This window comes from Acinonyx jubatus, chromosome A1 (assembly GCF_027475565.1).
Source record: "Acinonyx jubatus isolate Ajub_Pintada_27869175 chromosome A1, VMU_Ajub_asm_v1.0, whole genome shotgun sequence".
Taxonomy (NCBI): domain Eukaryota; kingdom Metazoa; phylum Chordata; class Mammalia; order Carnivora; family Felidae; genus Acinonyx; species Acinonyx jubatus.
This window is the reverse complement of record NC_069380.1, coordinates 26,476,845-26,496,196: the sequence shown is the minus strand read 5'-3', so window position 1 is coordinate 26,496,196 and position 19,352 is coordinate 26,476,845. Positions and strand designations below refer to the sequence as shown.

The window sequence follows — 19,352 nt, the reverse complement described above, 5'->3', positions numbered from 1 at the left end:
AGAACATACCAAAATAAAAATGGCAAAACTGAATTTAGTAGGTTCACCATGGATTTACTCTAATCTGTATCACTTAGACCACTAATGCCAATCCCTCTTTCATAGCTTTATACACCATTTCATTTGCTCAAATGTGCTAACTCCACACCATCACCCTCAGCTCTTATCCTTCCTCCATCTAAACAAAAACTCCTTCCATTTCCCTCCTCTCTTTAAAATTTAATTTTCCTGGGGCACCTGGATGGCTCAGTCCGTTAAGTGTCTGACTCTTGATTTCAGCTCAGGTCATGATCTCACGGTTTGTGAGATGGAGCCCCATGTGGAGCTCTGCACTGACAGCATGGAGCCTGCTTGGGATTCTCTCTCTCCCTCTCTCTCTCTGCCTCTCTCTCTCTCTCTTAAAATAAAAAAGTAAACTTTAAAAAATAAAATTTTATTTTCCTTATCTGACTTTTTTCATTTAGCAAAGTACTCTCTAGCTCCATCTACATCATTGCAAATGGCATTCACTCATGTGGAATTAAAGAAACAAAACAAGCAAAGGGATAAGAAGAGAGAGAGGCAAACAAAGAAAAATACTCTTAATTATAGAGAACAAACTGATGGTTACCAAAAGGATGTGGGTGGGAAAATGGGAGAAATCGGTGATGGGGATTAAAGAGTGCACTTGTGATGAGTACCGGCTGTTGTATGGAATTGTTGATTCACTATATTGTACACCTGAAACTAACATTACACTGTATGTTAATGAACTAGAATTTAAATAAAAAAGAAAGAAGTTTCCTTTTCCTTTAGTTATTTTCTCTTTTTTTTTTCCCCATTCTTTCTCAGATGTGATTTTTTCCTCAAGGCTACCCCCTTCCTCTCTTCCTCTCTTACCATCTTGTATCTGCAGTATTGCCCTTTTCAAGAGCTCTACAAGTTTGGTCAGATTTCCCAGACCCTAGAAAATCCTCTTCCTAACCCTTTTGGCTACTTTATAAATTATTGTTTTATGTTTGGCTTTTCATTTAGTATCTTGTTTCTCAAAAATGCAATCAACATGTTATCTCCATTTATCTGATTTTTGTTTGTTTGTTTGTTTTGATGCATGGAATCTCTCCAGTCCTCACACCTAAGGCCACAAATTCCAGTCCTATGGGAGTGAGCTTGTGCTTAGATTCTAGGTTAAATCTAGTCATAAGGAAGCAACTCTTGCTCTTTAGATTCCCAGTTTCAAATCAACATGTCAAGTGCTCCAACCTGGAACTAGATTCTGCCTATATCACTACTACTAGAACTTACTAAAGCCAACCATCTATCAGCTTCAATTTCTGCCTGTTGCTGACCTCTGTTACACTCTTTTTTCCTCCTTTCATGTTTGGACAAATACACATCAAAACATTAACTTCATTATTGATAAAGCTGATTGGGAAATGTGTCTGTAGCTGTTTGGGCGAATAGCTTTATTACATGGGATTGTGTCCTATCATAGCAGCCTAGAATATACCCTGTCTCCACTTGGTTTGCAGGCTAGCTTACAGGGAAAAGGGGCTAAGCCTTCTTCCAAATTAATTAAAAATATGTTACTCATCTACTGGGATGAGAGATAAGCTAAAAATGTTCCTCCCATAATTTTCCATTCCTGGAGAGTAGATTGGACATTCTCTTCCCTTTATGGAAATATGAGTCACGGGCAATAAATGTTCCACACCATCCATCTTCTGCCTCCCTGCTGGGGCTTCTCCCAACTCCTGCTATGCCCCAGAAAGCTTGTCTAATCTTAGCCACCATGCCAGCCCTTCTGTTGCCAAATACACTCACTCCTAAACCCTACATACCATGATTTCTGCCTCAGAAATCAACCATAGGATCTTAATTACTCACTCTGGTGACACCTTTTCAGTCCTTATCTTCTCTGACTTCTCAGCTCTAAAATTTGTGGAAAAAGAGGCAAAGATCATGGATTCAGGCATTATGCTTTTATACACTAAGTTTCTTAGGTAATTGCCATTGTTTCTAATCAGAAGACAATTCTCTTCATAACCAAGTCCATCTAGTGTAGGTTTTTCTAAAAATCAACATTCACATGAAAATGACTTTCAATTGATGTAATAGAGAAATAGGAACTTTGGAGTAAAAACAGATCAAAGGTTAGGTTCAAATCCCAATTCTGACCTTATTAGTTATTTGACTTTATCTACTTTCTCATTGCTTTGGTAATCTTATTTATAAACTGAGAAATTTATGAAATAATTAGTACTAATTTTATTAACAGTAGTTAATATATATTAAGTACTTAATTTTAATCTCCAAAGACTTTATATACATTATCTAATTTAATTCTACAACAAGTCCATGAAGTAAATCCTATTATTCCCACCCTACACATTTAAAATTGAGACTTAATGAATGTAAGATATTTGCCCAAAGTTATACCACCTGTAAGTGATAGTTTGGAACTAATCTAGTAAAACATGTATTTGAACTCAGGCTTATATAACTTCAAAGTTAAAGCTCTTAACAATTGAGTTTTTCTTTTTTCCCTATACTTAACTGTATACAAAGACTTCCTACAGTGCCTTGTACAGAATATGAAGTCATTCATTCGATAGTTATTATCATTATCATCCTCCTCATCATTATGGTTATCTCCGTTACTATTAAGCAGAAGATTACATTCTAACTTGACCAGCAGTCTTTGTATAGTCTTTTATCAATTTGGTGTGTCATCATGTTTCTACCAAAAGGGGTCAACTCTTTCTCTGAAAACCTTACAGTGTTATTCATGCACAAATGAAACGATGGGCATGTTCCATTATAAGTTAAGTGTAGGCAGACACATGAAAAGATGCTCAACGTCACCCATCATCAGGGAAATACAAATCAAAACCACATTGAGATACCACCTCACACCAGTCAGAGTGGGTAAAATGAACAACTCAGGAAACAACAGATGCTGGCGAGGATGTGAAGAAATGGGAACCCTCTTGCTCTGTTGGTAGGAATGCAAACCAGTGCAGCCACTCTGGAAAACAGTGTGGAGGTTCCTCAAAAAGTTAAAAATAGAACTACCCTACCACCCAGCAATATCACTACCAGGAATTTATCCAAAGGATACAGGAGCGCTGATTAATAGGGGCACATGCACCCTAATGTTTATAGCAGAGATTTCAACAATAGCCAAATTATGGAAAGAGCCCAAATGCCCATCAACTGATGAATGGATAAAGAAGATGTGGTTTATATATACAATGGACTACTACTTGGCAATGAGAAAGAACGAAATCTTGTCATTTGCAGCAACGTGGATGGAACTAGAGAGTGTTATGCTAAGTGAAATAAGTCAGAGAAAGACAGATATCATATGTTTTCACTCATATGTGGAATTTGAGAAACTTGACAGAAGACCATGGGAGAAGGGAAGGGGAAAAAAACAGTTTCAAACAGAGAAGGAAACAAACCCATAAGAGACTCTTGAATGCAGAGAGTAAACTGAGGGTTGATGGCGGGGGGGGGGGGGGGAGAAGGGACAATGGGTGATGGCCATTGAGGGGGGTACATGTTGGGATGAGCAGTGGGTGTTGTATGTAAGCAATGAATCACAGGAATCTACCCCTGAAACCAAGAGCACACTGTATACACTGTATGTTAGCTAGCTTGACACTAAATGATATTAAAAATAAATACATCAATACATCAAATACATATGAAATTAAAAAATAATAAAATTAAATTAATTAAAATAAAAAAGTGCAGGGAAATTTTCCTATGAGACAAAATACAAAGGAAATAAATAAAAACAGTGATAAATTTAACTACATAAAATTAAACAACTTTTGCGTGGAAAAGATAAGTACTATAAACAAACTAAAAAGACAAATGACAAACTGAAATAAATATCTGCCACTTGCACGACAAACAAAACTTTATTCTGGCATCAAGACAGACACACAGACTAATGAAGTAGAATACAGAGCCCAGAAACAAACCTTCACATATATGGACAATGATTTTTGACAAGTGTGTGAAGACCATTCAATGGGGAGAGGAGGGTCTTTTCAACAAATAGGGCTGGAAAGTGGATTTCCCCATGCAAAAGAATGAAGTTGGACTATTACCTTACATCAAATATAAAAATTAACTCAAAATGGATCAAGGACCTAAATCTAGAACCAAAACAATAAAACCCTTAGGAAAACACATAGAGGAAAAGCTTCATGACTTTGGATTTGGCAAGGATTTCATGGACATGATACCAAAAGCACAAGCAAAATGAAAAAATAGATAAATTGGATTTCATCAAAATTGAATATTTCTGCACATCAAAGGACAGAGTGAAAAGTTAACCCATGAAGTGGGAGAAAATATTTTTGAATTATATAACTGATATGGGATTAATAATCCAGAATATATAAAGAACTCCTACAACTCACCACCACCAACAAAAATAACTCAATTAAAAAAATGGACAGGGGCGCCATTGTGGCTCAGTCAGTTGAGTGTCCAATTTTGGCTCAGGTCATGATCTCACAGTTTATGAGTTTGAGCCCCACATTGGGCTCACTGCTCTCAGCGCAAAGCCTACTTCAGATCCTCTGTCCCCCTCTCTCTCTGCCCCTCCCCTGCTCATGCTCTCTCAAGAAAAAACACTAAAAAAATATTTATAAAAAAAAATGGACAAAGGACTTGAACAGACATTTCTCCAAAGAAGATATACAAATGGCCAATAAGCACATGAGAAGATGCTCTATATCACTAATTAGGGAAATGAAGATAAAAACCAAGTGAAATACCACTTTATATTCATAAGGGTGGCTAATATAAAATAAGATAAGCAGTTGAAAAGATGTTGAGAAATTGAAAACCTTGTGCATTCCTGGTGGGAATATAAAATGGTGCCGCTTCTGTGGAAAAGGCAGGGTGGTTTTTCAAGTAAACATAGAATTACCATATCATCTAGCAGTTCCACTGCTAGGTGAATACTCAAAAAGAATTAAAAGCAGGGACTCAAACACGAACTTCAGAGCAGCATTACTCATAACAGCAAAAAAGTAGGAAAGCCTCAACTGTCTATGGAGGGGTAAATGGATAAACAAAATGTGGTACATACATACAATGGAATATTATTCAGCTTAAAAAGGAAGGAAATCCTGGCGCATGCTACAATATGACACTATGCTAAGTGAAATAAGCCTGACACAAAAGGACAAATGTTACACAGTTTCACTTACATGAGGTACCTAGGGAAGTCAAATTCATGGAGATGTAAAATAGAAAGGTAGTTTCCAGAAACAGGAGGGAGGAAGAATGGAAAGCTACTGTTTAATCAGTACAGACTTTCAGTTGAAGATGAATAAGTCCTGGATATGGATGGGAGTGAAGTTGCTGGTTAACAGCACAACAATGTGAATGTACTTAAAGCTACTGAACTGTACACATAAAAATAGTTAAATGGTAAATTTTATGTTATATATATTTTACCACAGTAAACAACAACAACAAAGGATTATTATTGCTTACACAAGAGGTCTCAAAGAATTGAGAAGAACCATCAACTCTAATTTTTTAAAGGGGTAAACATTTTAAAAAGAATTCACAGAAAAAGAAATGTTTATGGCCTTTGAACATATGAAAGATGCTCAAATTCAATTATTAGAGAAATGTGAATTAAAATGAATTTATATAAAAGTTCACTCTCCCATCATGTGGGCAAAAATCCAAAAGCTTGACAATGTACTCTGATGGCAAGACTTTGGAGAAGCAAGCAGTCTCATACATTGCTGTTGATAGGGATACAAAATGGTTCAACACAATGGAGAAAAATTTTATAACATCAAGCAAAATTGTGTGTGCACATTACACACTTTATGTATATTTATATATATAAAGTATATATAAATATATATATGTATTAAATATATATAAAGTATATACAAAATTCAACTTAGCAATTCCACTTCTAGAAATCTATTCCAAAGACATACTGGCTAAAATAGAAAATGACATTTTCACAGGAGGCGTTCATTACAGTACAAAAGATTAGATTTTGTAAAAGATTGTAGCAAAAGATTAGAAAAAAACTCAAATGTTCATTAAGAGTTGAATAAGCTATAGGGGTCAGGGGAGGGTAAAAAAAATAGAATTGAGGGGCACCTGAGTGGCTCAGTTGGTTAAGAGTCCGACTGTGGCTTATGTCATGATCTCACTGTCCATGAGTTCAAGCCCTGCGTCGGGCTTTATGCTGACAGCTGCTTCGGATTCTGTGTCTCCCTCTCTCTCCCACTCCCCCACTCGCGCTCTGTCTCTCTCTGTCAATCTCTCTCAAAAATAAATAAACACTAAGAAAAAAGAATAAGCTATGGACATCCATTAGAATGGAAAGCTATGTAGCTATAAAAAATAAATTAGATTCTACAGAAAAAATTAACTTGTAATTATATTATTAAAAATAACATCATGATATTTTGAAAATAAATATTCATAATAATGTGATTCAGCAACTAAGATTTTCAGCATTAGAGGGAAAAAACATACACCTCGGAAATTGAAGGTAAAATTGAGTAAAAACTACATGTAATCTTTGAATTTAAAATACAGTATAAATTCAGGTGTTTTTTTTTTTGTCCAAAATACTGATATCTCCTACCTCCACCTACTGAAAAACCCTAGGAACAATGACAGCCTAAGTTGCCCTTGTAAACTTAGTTTGCATTATTAGAAAACTACCTCATATAGGATGAAATATGTTTCTACAAGCAGCTGATGAGACTATATCTTAATTATCAAATCCTGGTCTGTACCTCTCACAGGACAATATCCAGGCAGAATATAACCAGAGATGTGACTAGAATGTTGAAGGGACTTGAACTTCTATAAGTTGTTACAAAAGAACTGGGAATATTTAGCCCAGAGAAACAGTCTTTGGGCTAGATATGGGCTAAATATTCCTAGCTTTTTGAGACAAAACTCACTATCACTTTTTAAAAAATGGAATTAGAACATATCATTCATAATGTTTTATAATCTACATTTTGTCTTAACTCAGTCAATGAATTCAGACTCTTGGTAATATGCATATTAATAAGCTCTTTTTTTCCATTATTTAATTAGGTATATTTGGCCTTTCCCTTTTTTATTCCCTCCTCTCCAGTGCCCATCATTTTAAATAGTGCTACATTTTAATTCAGATTCAAAGAATGCTTACAATTTCAAGGACTTAGGAGAATATCGAACTTATTTGCCTAAATCATGATGTATTAGCAATTACAATAGTTAATATCACAGAATACACATTTTCTCTTTGGTACATGGGATATTAAACCACATTACTATGGTTGCTTATCAGCTACTTGGTGCTTTTCCATTTCTCTATGTAGATTATTTTTCAAATAACCTTGGTTAAAGCAGCCATAATTGTACTAAACTGTATCTGAAAATTAAAGCATCTGGGAAACATCCTAATGAAAGCTCAAAACTCCCTTTGTATGAGAAAATTAGCACTCTCTAAGGCCTAATAAGCATGGCTAAGGATACCTCTGATGCCAAAACTCTGAAAAGTACTCAAAACCCCTGTGCCATCAGCTAATGGAATATTGTAATTTAAGGGGAAAAAGTAAAGAATATTTGAAAGTGATTAAAAGAGAGGCTATTTTCAGTGGTGTAAAGAGTAATAGAATAGACACAGAAAGCTGGTTTCCTGAAAATGATTTTGCTACAAATGTAATTAGGAAAGATATAAAGTGTGTCATTGGGAAAATTACATTAAAATTATAGTTAAACTTCATAATTATGCATAACCCATAGAGAAACAATAAAAACAAAGTGAAATTTTCCCAAATTACCCTAAATATGCATTAAATTTATGATTAATGTACAATATTAAGAGAAATATTCTGGTTTTCATTTTTAATACAGATTTTCTTTCTATTCCCATACAGTCTCATTTGTTGAGTTGTATTTTCATAAAGCTTATTACCAGCTTTCTTTTTTAAAGGATAGAACATTTTATCTAATTTTTCAATATATAAAACTCTTATAAAGCATGGTTCAATCAAAGTATTTATAATTGAAGAAGACAAAAAGCATATTTCTTGTGGCTTGTTAAGCATGTTTACTTTCATTAGGGCTAAACTAAAAACATAATTTCATTTTCTAGAAAGGCATTTTTTAAAACGTTTGTCTTTTTTTTTTAATTTAAATTCAAGTTAGTTAACATACAATGTAGTCTTGGCTTCAGGAGTAGAACCCAGTGATTCAAAAAAGTTTGTGTTCATAAATATTCACATTTTGATTTAAAATCATAAAAGTAGATTTTGGAATAGTCATGGAACAACTAATTCTCATGTTCTTTTATAGATGATAAATGAAATTATCTGTTATTTGGTATTATCCAAACAATTCCATGCCAGACTGTTCATAATAAAGCCCAATATTTAGAAGTCTAAAATTATTTTATTTATTTATTTTTTTTTAGAGAGCGAGAGAGCACCAGCAGGGGAGAGAGGCAGAGCTCCGGAGAGCGAGAGAGGATCTTAAGCAGGCTCCACACTCAGCGCAGAGCCCCACACAGGTCTCAGTCCCATGACCCTGGGATCATGACTGGAACCAAAATCAAGAGTCAAATGCTCAACTGACAGAGCCAACCAGGCATTCCTTAACCTGTTTTAAACAAGGATTTGTACATAAGTTCTCTAAGTTGTAAGCAAATATTTGTGTTGATTCAGAAATCATAATATAGGTTTCTTAGTATTTCTAAGCCGTGGCATTACAGAGAAATTGAGGCGGAAGACTGAGTTAGAGTTAATTCCTGAATGTAGGCGAGAACTTCAAGGCAAAGAGAATAATGCGTGAAAATACATGCTTACAGAAGAGTTAAAATTTTGCTCTGACTGGAGTATAGGGTTGTTAGATTGAACAGGAAAAAATGAGGGTGAACAAGCGGGTTGGGACAGATTTGTAAGTGTTTACTAATTAGTGATGAAATGGATTTTGTGTCCACGTAAAGTTTTTCTTTTTTTTTCTTTTTAGGAGAAGCATTACATGCTCAGTTTTTACTCATAGAAAAGAACTCAAGCAATAGCATTAACAATAGTACTAGAGCTAAGAGAGACGGAAGATAGGAATGTTGGGAGATATCAATAAGAATATTGGTTGATTATCTGATTCACTAACTCATTCAACATACATCAGAGTACTATTTATACACTCCAAGTATCTGCTAGGCTGTGGAGATGCAAACAGGAATAAAAAACTTTCAGGGTCTGATGAGTGGAAACAATCACAAGAACTTACAATGCTTTGCAGTTCACCTCAAACATCATGTCTTCTTTTAAGCCTCCCTGCCTCCATTTGGAATTAAGTGCTCCTCATTTTGTGTTTCCACAAAGTTGGGTTAATTGTTTCTATTGCAGGGTGCTGTACATTGTATTTGAATCTGTTATATATATGTCTCTCTTGCCAACTAAATTGATCTCCTGGATGAAAAGAATCATGCCATGTTTATTTTGACAGTTACCTAACACAGAGAAGGTATAACTTGAAAATTGTTTCTTTGCAGTTAGTTCAGTGTTTTCAGCTATAACCTGTACTAGTTAGCTTCTTTTTTAGACAATGTTACAAAAATGAAAGTCTGTATTCAAGTTTTGATCCTATTGCTGGCCCTCACTTGCATTTGCAGTAGTTTTAAATTATTCATATATCAGCTAGAAGTTTTGAGGACCAGAAACATTAACTTTGAAAGCATTTTGAAGTTCAGAGCAAAAAGGATTATATTTACTTTAGCTTAGGATAAAATAATTTTCACAACAGCAATAATTGTTTTTGGGAATTATTAATTTTATATTTTGAATGTTGCTATGGTTAAAAATATCACAAAGATATAAGATATTATTAGCAGTAAATACTCTCAAAGTTACAAATTTTAAAAAACCATGCTGGCAGATGCTGTGACTTTCATATTTACAATGTTCTGTCTTATAGATCCATATGTCTTGGTAGTTTTCTGAGTTAATTACTCTTAGGCTGCAACAGACTATTACTCCAGTGTTCTTGAGCTATAGGTAGCATAATGAATTATTAGAAAAGAGAATTACTAATTTAAAAAAATGGAAAAGATGGGAAAGAATGGCTTGAGAGAACCAGAATGACTATATAAAGAAGTAGGGTCTGTGGATGTGCACACATGATTTATTCCTGTCTCTGTATTGTCATCTGGTTGGAATGAGAGTAACATAGATGTTTTCCGTAAATATTACCCTTTTGGTCTGCTTGCATGAGTCTTCTAATACAGCTGTATAAAGTCATGTGACTTTAACACATTTGGAGAAATATCCTACACTTTGAAATTGGGATCTCAGAATCAAGATTTATTTAATAAATTATCGTATGCAGCAACATAGTAGTTCCTAAGAACACTAACATCAAAAAAGATAAATGCAACATAGTGATTTATTTACTATATTTGAAGGCTAATAGTTTACTTTTATATTCACACTATATATATGGAATAAAGTTTGTGCCTTTGGCTTTTTAAATTTAAAGCAAATAAATGATATCAAAATTATACTAAATGGGACAGTGATTACATTTCAAAGGTGTAAGTTTCTTTTTTTTTTTTTTTTTCTCTGCTGCTGCTGCTGCTACTGCTGGGAGAGGGATTGATCTGGAATGAACAGCAGGAGTAGAATAATTGTCATCTCTTAAAAATAGATTTCAGTGTGTGATTATTTTTGCAAGGGGACTTACTTTGGGATTCCCAGAAGCAGACTCTGAGCAAGTGATTTATTACTGAAGCCCTCCCAGGTGAAATTGGTAAGGGAAGCCAGACTAGTAAGGAGAAAGCCAAGCAAGGCGGCAATCTCAGGCAAAGTCTTTTTTGAGGGAAGCAAACCTCCCACAGTAAGTCTTAGGTGAGAGCTATTGGAGGCAAAAACATGCCTTAGTTGGGAGAAGGATGCTCATAAGGGATAAAAAAAAAAGATCTGAGAGGATCTGGGCAGAGTCCGGACTATGTCCACTGCACAGTGTTGCTGAGAAAGCTGATCTCTGTGAAGCATCTCAAAGTAGAAAAAAGAGATTCTCTTGCGTAAGCCAGTTATAAATGAAGAGATTGTTTTCAATGTTCAGGATCTAACTTTAAGCCATGGATTAAACTTTGGAGTTACAACAAAAATGAGAACTGGAGCCTGAAGATGACACAGCTACAGCTCTGCAGAGACCGAAAACAGGTGAGCTCTGAATGAGGCCATGGCATTTTTAACGGAAAGGAATGTTAGAAAAATGAGAGAGTTACACTAGTTATTAAAAAACTGTGCAGGGGTAAATTACATTGACAGATTGAGACTGAAAGGCTTAGAAGATGAACAACCCAAATTACTGGAAGATTAGAAAAAGACTGGACCTTTCTGCAAGGTGAGTGCTTAATACAAATCTGTATGAACCACAAATTAAAATAATATCAACATTATCTAACAGCCCGGCAAAGTTAATGTTACATCTAAGGAATGGAAGTGTCTCCAAAGAGGTCTCACTCTAAAGGATGACAGACACTTAAGGATGGCTCTATACAGTCTCTGTGGAACAGGCAGATGAAGAGAAAACTGTGATATTTTCAGCCAATTGGATGTGCTGACATCTGGTTGGATCACTGTGCATGAGTTAGTTAACATTAGTCACTGAAGACAAAACAACTCATGCAGATTGCAGGCTTGCTATTTATTTATTTATTTATTTATTTATGCCAGGTACACAAAGAAAGCAGCACTGTGGACTCAAGGAGACATACATAGTCTTGAGAACACCTTGATGAAGCTTCTTCAATACAAGCAAAGTGATTACATTTGTCTAAATACTATGTCAAATAATGTCAGGGGGAGTAACAAATAGTAGATGAGGGGGATCATATGTCTTGAGTTAAACATTTGGGACAGAAACTATGTCTTAGATTGTTAGTGTATTATCACTGTCTCTAAATTACCTTGTGCTGTGTGGACTGAGAAATACTGGAACACATCTGATATTTATGTGTTTTATTCCAATTTGGACATGACTGTTATGCCAGGGAACTTTTGGATAATAAGCCTTTAAAAACTATTTATTGCATGAACTCTGATTTTCCTTTTGAATACATCATCTCATTAATTAAGAGATTTAAATTTCATTACTTGATGTCTCTCTTCACTAGATTATGTAAACAGCTCTGCCATTACCAAATCACATACTATTTTTATTTTTCTAAAGTTTGAGATCTCAAAGCCATCGTTTAAATTGAAAATTACAGAAAAGAAAAAGCAATTTGGAGCATCCCATTCTTAGCTATGTATTGAATAAAGCTATCCTGCTATTAGTATCTGTTTCAATTTATTTTTTCTGGTTTTGGTCATAGTTCAGCAACATTCAGGAGAATATTATATGATAAATAATGTGATATCGAAAACCCATTACTCACACTGCCAAATTTATCAGAAAAGGAAAAAAAAACCCTTTCCTTAGAAATACATTATAAATCCAAATAAACAAATATAACATAGATTATTTTTGAAAGGCATATAATTTTTAGATTCTGATCATTAGCTTTAGTTATCCTTAGCTTAATGAAAAATATGTGTAATATTGAAAATATAAGCAACTAACAAATCAAATAGTTGCAAAACTATAAGCTCTTCTCAATCTACTGATTCCTCTGCCAAAAAATGGTCTCAAATCTCCATATCATTAATATAGGCCTGAATGATTTTTATATGAGCAATGGATTCCACATTCAATGTTAGGTGATACAGGAACATAGAGTTTTCATTGCAGTCACCTATATGAATTTTAAAAGGTTCCAAAGTAATATTTATAAGCAGGATTTCACTTCACTTAGCAAAATGTTTACTGATATTGACCTTGATGTAGTGTTAACTACATTTGAGTGCTTTTTAAAAAGACTATTTTTAAGAGCAGTTTTAGGTTTACTACAAAATTGAGAGGAAAGTACAAGATTTCCCATATACTCCTTGTCCCTACACATGCAAAGCTTTCCTCATTATCAACTTCACTCACCAGAATGGTACTTTCACATCATAATCACTTAAAGTCCATTGTTTACCTTAGGGTTCACTCTTGGTGTTATACTATGTACGGATTTGGATAAATAGTATAATGATATATATCCATCATTATAATATCATACAGAGTATTTCTACTGCCCTAAAATTCCTCTGTTCTCTGCCTATGCATCTCTCCCCTACCCTGCCCCCAACCCTAGGAGCCACTGATCTTTTTATTATCTCCATCGTTTTACCTTTTCAGAATGTCATATGGTTGGAATCATGTGGTATTACTGCCTTGTCAGATTGGCTTCTTTCACTTAGTAATATTCATTCAGGTTCCTCCAAGTCTTTTCATAGCTTAATAACTCATTTCTTTTTAGGACTAAATAATGTTCCATTGTCTGGATATACCACAGTTTATGTAGCTAATCACCTACTGAAGGACATTTTGCTTGGTTCCAAACTTTGACAATTATGGATAAAGCTGCCATAAACATCTGTGTTTTGGCATAGACATCAGTCTTTAACTCCTTTGGATAAATACCAAGCAGCACAATTGCTGGATTGTATGGTAAGAATATGTTCAGTTTTATGAGAAACCACCAAACTGTCTTTCAAAATGGCTGTATATTTTGCATTCCCACCAGAAATGAATGAGAGTTCCTGTTGCTCCACATTCTCATTAGCATTTTGGTGTTGTCAGGGTTCCTGACATTGGCCATCCTAATAAGTGTGTAGTGTATCTCATTGTTTAATTCACACTTCCCTGGTGACATATAAAGTGGAACACCTTTTCATATGCTATTTGCCATCTGTCTTCTCTGGTGAGGCTTCTGTTAAGGTCTTTGGTCCACTTTCAAAATCTAGTTGTTTGTTTTCTTGTTATTGAATTTTAAGAGTTCTTCATTTTAAATAACAGTCTTTTATCAAATGGAGCTTTTGCAGTATTTTCTCCCAGTCTGTGGCTTGTCTTATCATTCTCTTGTGACAGTGTCTTTTACACAATAGAAACTTTTAATTTTAATGAAGTTTAGCTTATCAACTATTTATTTCATGGGTTGCCTTTGGTGTTGTATCTAAAATGGCAACACCAAACCCAACATCATCTAGATTTTCTCCTATGTTACCTTCTAGGAGTTTACAGTTTAGCATGTTATGTTTGGGTCTATGATCCACTTTAATTTTGTTGTTGTTGTTGTGGTTTGTTTGTTTGTTTTTAAGCTTATTTATTTATTTATTTTGAGAGAAAGAGAGAGAGAGAGCAGATTGAGTGGGGAGGGGCAGGGAAAGAGAGAGAGAGAGAGAGAGAGAGAGAGAGAGAGAGAGAGAGAGAGAAACACAATATATCCCAAGCAGGCTCTGTGCTGTCAGCAGAGAGCCCAATGCGGGGCTTGACCTCACAGACCATGAGAGCATGACCTGAGACTAAATCAAGAGTCAGTTGCTTAACCAATTGAGCCACCCAGACACTCCTTGAGTTAATTTTTGTGAAGGGTGTAAGGTCTGTGTCTAGGTTCATTGTTTTGCATGTGGATATCCAATTGTTTCAGCACCATTTGTTGAATGGGACTATCTTTGCTCCACTGTATTACCTTTGCTCCTTTGCCAAAGATCAGTTAATACATTTATGTGGGTCTCTTTATGTAGCTGTCTGTTACATTTACCTATTATTTCACCAGTACATCACCATCTTGATTACTGCAACTTGATAGTATGTCTTGATGTCAAATAAGGTCAGTGCTCCAACTTTGTTTTTCCTCTTCAATACTGTGCTGGCTAGTCTTTAGTCTTTTGCCTCCCTCTATAAACTTTACAATCAGTTTGTCACTATCCATAAAATAACTTACTGGGATTTTGATTGGGATTGAATTGAATCTGTAGATCACCTTGGGAAGAACTGACATGTTGGCTATAATGAGTCTTTCTACCAGTGAACATGGAATATCTCTCCATTTATGTAGTTCTTCTTTGAACACCTTCATCTGAGTTTTTTACTTTTTCTTATATAGATCTTGCACATATTTTATTAGATTTGTACCTAAGTATTTCATTTTTAGGGGTGCTAAGTAAATGGTATTGTTTTAAATTTCATATTCTACTTGTTCACTATTGTTATATAAAAGCATTGACTTTTTTATATTACCCTGAAACTTTGCTATAATTGATTATTGGTTCCAGCAGCTTGTTCTTTTTTTCAATTATTTTCAGTTTTATACCTAGATTATCATGTCATCTATAAACAGTTTTATATCTTCCCTAATCTGTATACATATTATTTCTTTTTCTCACCTTATTGCATCAGCAAGGACTTACGGTATGATGTTGAAAAGGAATGATGAGAGAAAGTATCCTTGCCTTGTTCTAATCTTAATGGGAAAGCTTTGAGTTTCTTACCATTAAGTATGATGTTGGCTGTAGAATTTTTTTATCAAGTTGAGAAAGTTCTCCTGTATTGTTACTTTACTGAGTGTTTTTATTATAAATGGGATTTGGATTTGTTAAATGATTTTTATGTATCTATTGGTATAATCACATGATTTTACTTTTTTAAGTCTGTTGATGTGATGGATTATGTTAATTGATTTTTGGATGTTGAGCCATAATTGTGTACCTATGACAATTCCCACTTGATCATGGCATACAATTTCTTTTATACTTTTTTGGATTTGATTTGCTCATATTTTGTTGAGGATATTTAAATTTATGTTCACGAGAGATATTGGTTTATAGTTTTATTTTCTTGTAATTTTTTTGTCTGGTTTTGGTATTAGGTTAATGCTGGCCTCATAGAATGAGTTAAGAAGTATTCCCTTTGCTTCTATCCTCTGAAAGAGATTATAGAGAATGGGTGTAATTTTTAAATGTTTGGCAGAACTTACCACTGAACCCTCTGGGTTTGGGGCTTTCTGTTTTGGAATGTGATGAATTATTGATTCAATTCCTTAAATAAATATAGGCCTATTCAGATCATCTGTTTTTTCTTGTGTCAGTTTTGGCAGATTATATCATTCAAGGAATTAGTCCATTTCATTTAGGGTATCAAATTTATCGGCATAGAGCTATTCATAGTATTCCTTTATTATCCTTTTAATTTCCATGAGATCTATAGTGATGTCTCCTCTTTTGTTTCTGATATTAGAAATTTGTGACTTGTCCTTTTTGTCTTAGTTAATGTAGCTAGAGGGTCAGTAATTTTACTGATTTCTTCAAAGAACCAGATTTTGGTTTCATTGATTTTTCTCTACTGATATCCTGCATTTTATTTCATTGATTTCTGCTCTAATTCTTATTTCTTTTTGTCTACTTACTTTGAATATAATTTACTGTTTTTTTTTTCTAGCTTCCTAATGTGGAAGTTTAGATGATTAATTTTAGATTTTTTTTTCTTTTCTAATATATGCATTCAATGCCATAAATTTCTATCTAAGCACTGCTTTTACTGTGTTCCACAAATTTGGATAAATTGTGTTTTCATTTTCATTTAGTTCAAAATATTTTATAATTTCTTGAGATTTGTTCTTTGATCTATTTATTTGGAAGTATGTAGTTTAATCTCTACCTATTTGGGGATTATTCCAGTTATTTTTTGTTATTGATTTCTAGTTTAATTCCATTATGGTCTGAGAGCAAATATTTTATGATTTCTACTCTTTTAAATTTGTTAAGGTATGTTTTATGGCCCAGAATATTGTCTATTTTGGTGAATTTTCTATGTAAGCTTGAGAAAAATCTGTATTCTGCTGTTGTTGGATGAAGTAGTGTATAGGTGTGAGTAGTATCCAGTTGATTGATGGTGTTGTTGAATTCAACGATGTCCTTACTGCATTTCTTTTGGTGAATCTGTCCATTTCTGATAGAGTTATGTTGAAGTCTGCAACTATGATAGTGGAGTTATCTATTTTTCCTTGGCAGTTCTATCAGTTTTTGCCCCACATAGTTTGATGCTCTGTTGTTAGATGCATCCACATTAAGAATTATTATGTCTTCTTAAAGAATTGACCCCTTTCTTACTATGTAATGTCCTTCTTAATCTCTAATAACTTTCCTTACTTTGAAGTCTGCTCTGTTATGAAAGTATATAGCTACTCCTGTTTTCTTTTGATTAATGTCAGCATGGTATATTTTTCTCTATCCATTTACTTTTCATCTGTATGTGTCTTTATATTTAAAGTGGCTTCATATAGACAACATATGACTTGTGTTTTTTGATCCACTCTGATAATCTCTGTCTTTAATTGGTGCATTTACATCATTGACATTCATAGTGATAACTGATATAGCTGGATTCATATCTAGCATATTTGTTAATGTTTTCGATTTTTGCCCTTGTGTTTTGTTCTCTCACTTTTTGTCTCTCACTTTTTGTCTCTCACTTTTTTTGTCTCTCACTTTTTTTCCTGCCTTTTGTGGTTTTAGTCAAGCATTTTATATGATTCCATTTTCTCTTCTTGGAGAATATCAGTTATACTTATTTTTTAACTTTTCTTAGTGCTTGCCCTTGAATTTGTAATATATATTTACAACCAAACCAAGTCCACTTTCAAGTAACACTATACCATTTCACTGGTAGTATGAATATCTTTTAATAACAAAATAATCTTAATTCTTTCCTCCCATGCCTTCTATCATTGCCGTCACTCATTTCACATATAGAAGCATTCATAACATATTTGTATATATATAAGTGTGTATATTTGAATACATTGTTGCTAACATTATTATTTCGAGCAAATTGTTATCTGTTATATTAAGAATAGAAAAATATGGGGCACCTGGGTGGCTCAGTCGGTTAAGCGTCCGACTTCAGCTCAGGTCATGATCTCACAGTCTGTGAATTCAAGCCCCACGTCGGGCTCTGTGCTGACAGCTCAGAGCCTGGAGCCTGTTTCAGATTCTGTGTCTCCCGTTCTCTCTGACCCTCCCCCACTCATGCTCTGTCTCTGTCCCAAAAATAAACAAACGTTAAAAAATTTAAAAAAAAAAAGAATAAGAAAAATACACCAGGGGTAAGGGAAACAAAAGCAAACATGAACTACTGGGACTTCATCCAGATAAAAAACCTTCTGCACAGTGAAGGAAACAATCAACAAAATGAAAAGGCAGCCTACAGAATGGAAGAAGTTATTTGCAAACAACATATCTGATAAAGTCTTGGCATCCAAAATCTATAAAGAATTTATCAAACTCAATACCCAAAAAAACAAATAATCCAGTGAAGAAATGAGCAAAAGACATGAATAGACACTTTTCCAAAGCAGACATCAAGATGGTTAACAGAAACATGAAAAGATGCTCAACATCACTCATTGTCAAGGAAATACAAACCAAACCCATAATGAGATACCACCTCACACCAGTCAGAATGGCTAAAATTAACAACTCAGAAAACCGCAGGGGTTGGTGAGGACCCTGAGAAGGGGACCACTTTTTCACTTGTTCAGGGGAAAGCAAACTGGTGCAGCCACTCTGGAAAACTATGGAGGCTCCTTAAAAAACTAAAAATAGAACTACCCTTCAATCCAGCAATTGCACTATTAGGTATTTATCCAAAGGATACAAAAGTACAGATGTAAAGGTGTATATGCACCCCAATGTTTATAGCAGCATTATCAACAATAGCCAAACTGTGGAGAGAGCACAAGTATCCACTGACTGATAAATGGATAAAGAAGATGTGGTATACATATACAATGGAATATTACTCAACCATCAAAAAGAATGAAATCTTGCCATTTGCAATGGCATGGATGGAGCTAGAAGGTATTATGCTAAGCAAGATAAGTCAAACAGAGAAAGACAAATACCATATGATTTCACTCATATGTGGAATTTAAGAAACAAAATAGGTGAACATATGGGAAGCAGGGAGAAAGGAGAGAGGGAAACAAACCACAAGAGACTCTCAATGATAGAGAACAAACTGAGGGTTTGTGGAATTAGGTGGGTGGGGAATGGGCTACTTGGGTGATGGGTATTAAGGAGGGCACTTTTTTGTGATGAGCACTGGATGATGTATGCAAATGACAAATCACTGAATTCTACTCCTGAAACCAATATTGCACTGTATGTTACCTAACTAAAATTAAAAGAAAAAAAGAATGAGAAAAATACAGTGTTTCCTTTTACCTTCACTTATTCCTTCTTTGATACTCTTCCTTACTTTATACAGATTCAAGTTTCTTACTTATATTATTTTTTATTTCTCTAAAGAACTTCTTTAACATTTCCTGTGAGGTAGGTCTACTGCATTAAATTCCCTCAATTTGTCTGAGAATCTTTATTTCTCCTTCACTTCTGAAGGATAATTTCATAGGGTACAGAATTCTAGGTTGGTGGATT

General features: G+C 34.4%; 1 protein-coding gene across 2 annotated transcripts in view; it reads right to left on the bottom strand.

Moving 5' to 3' along the window:
- The window catches only part of CCDC122 (coiled-coil domain containing 122), a 72,064-nt gene that overhangs the window by 18,391 nt on the left and 34,321 nt on the right, over window positions 1-19,352 (bottom strand). Inside the window, exon 6 of one of the 2 annotated variants that reach the window (XR_008295634.1) lies at window positions 1,867-1,911. The exons of the other annotated variant lie outside the window; for it this stretch is intronic. The gene's annotated coding sequence lies outside the window, so the exon portion shown is untranslated. The remainder of the gene's footprint in view (window positions 1-1,866; window positions 1,912-19,352) is intronic. 2 annotated transcript variants of the gene reach the window in all.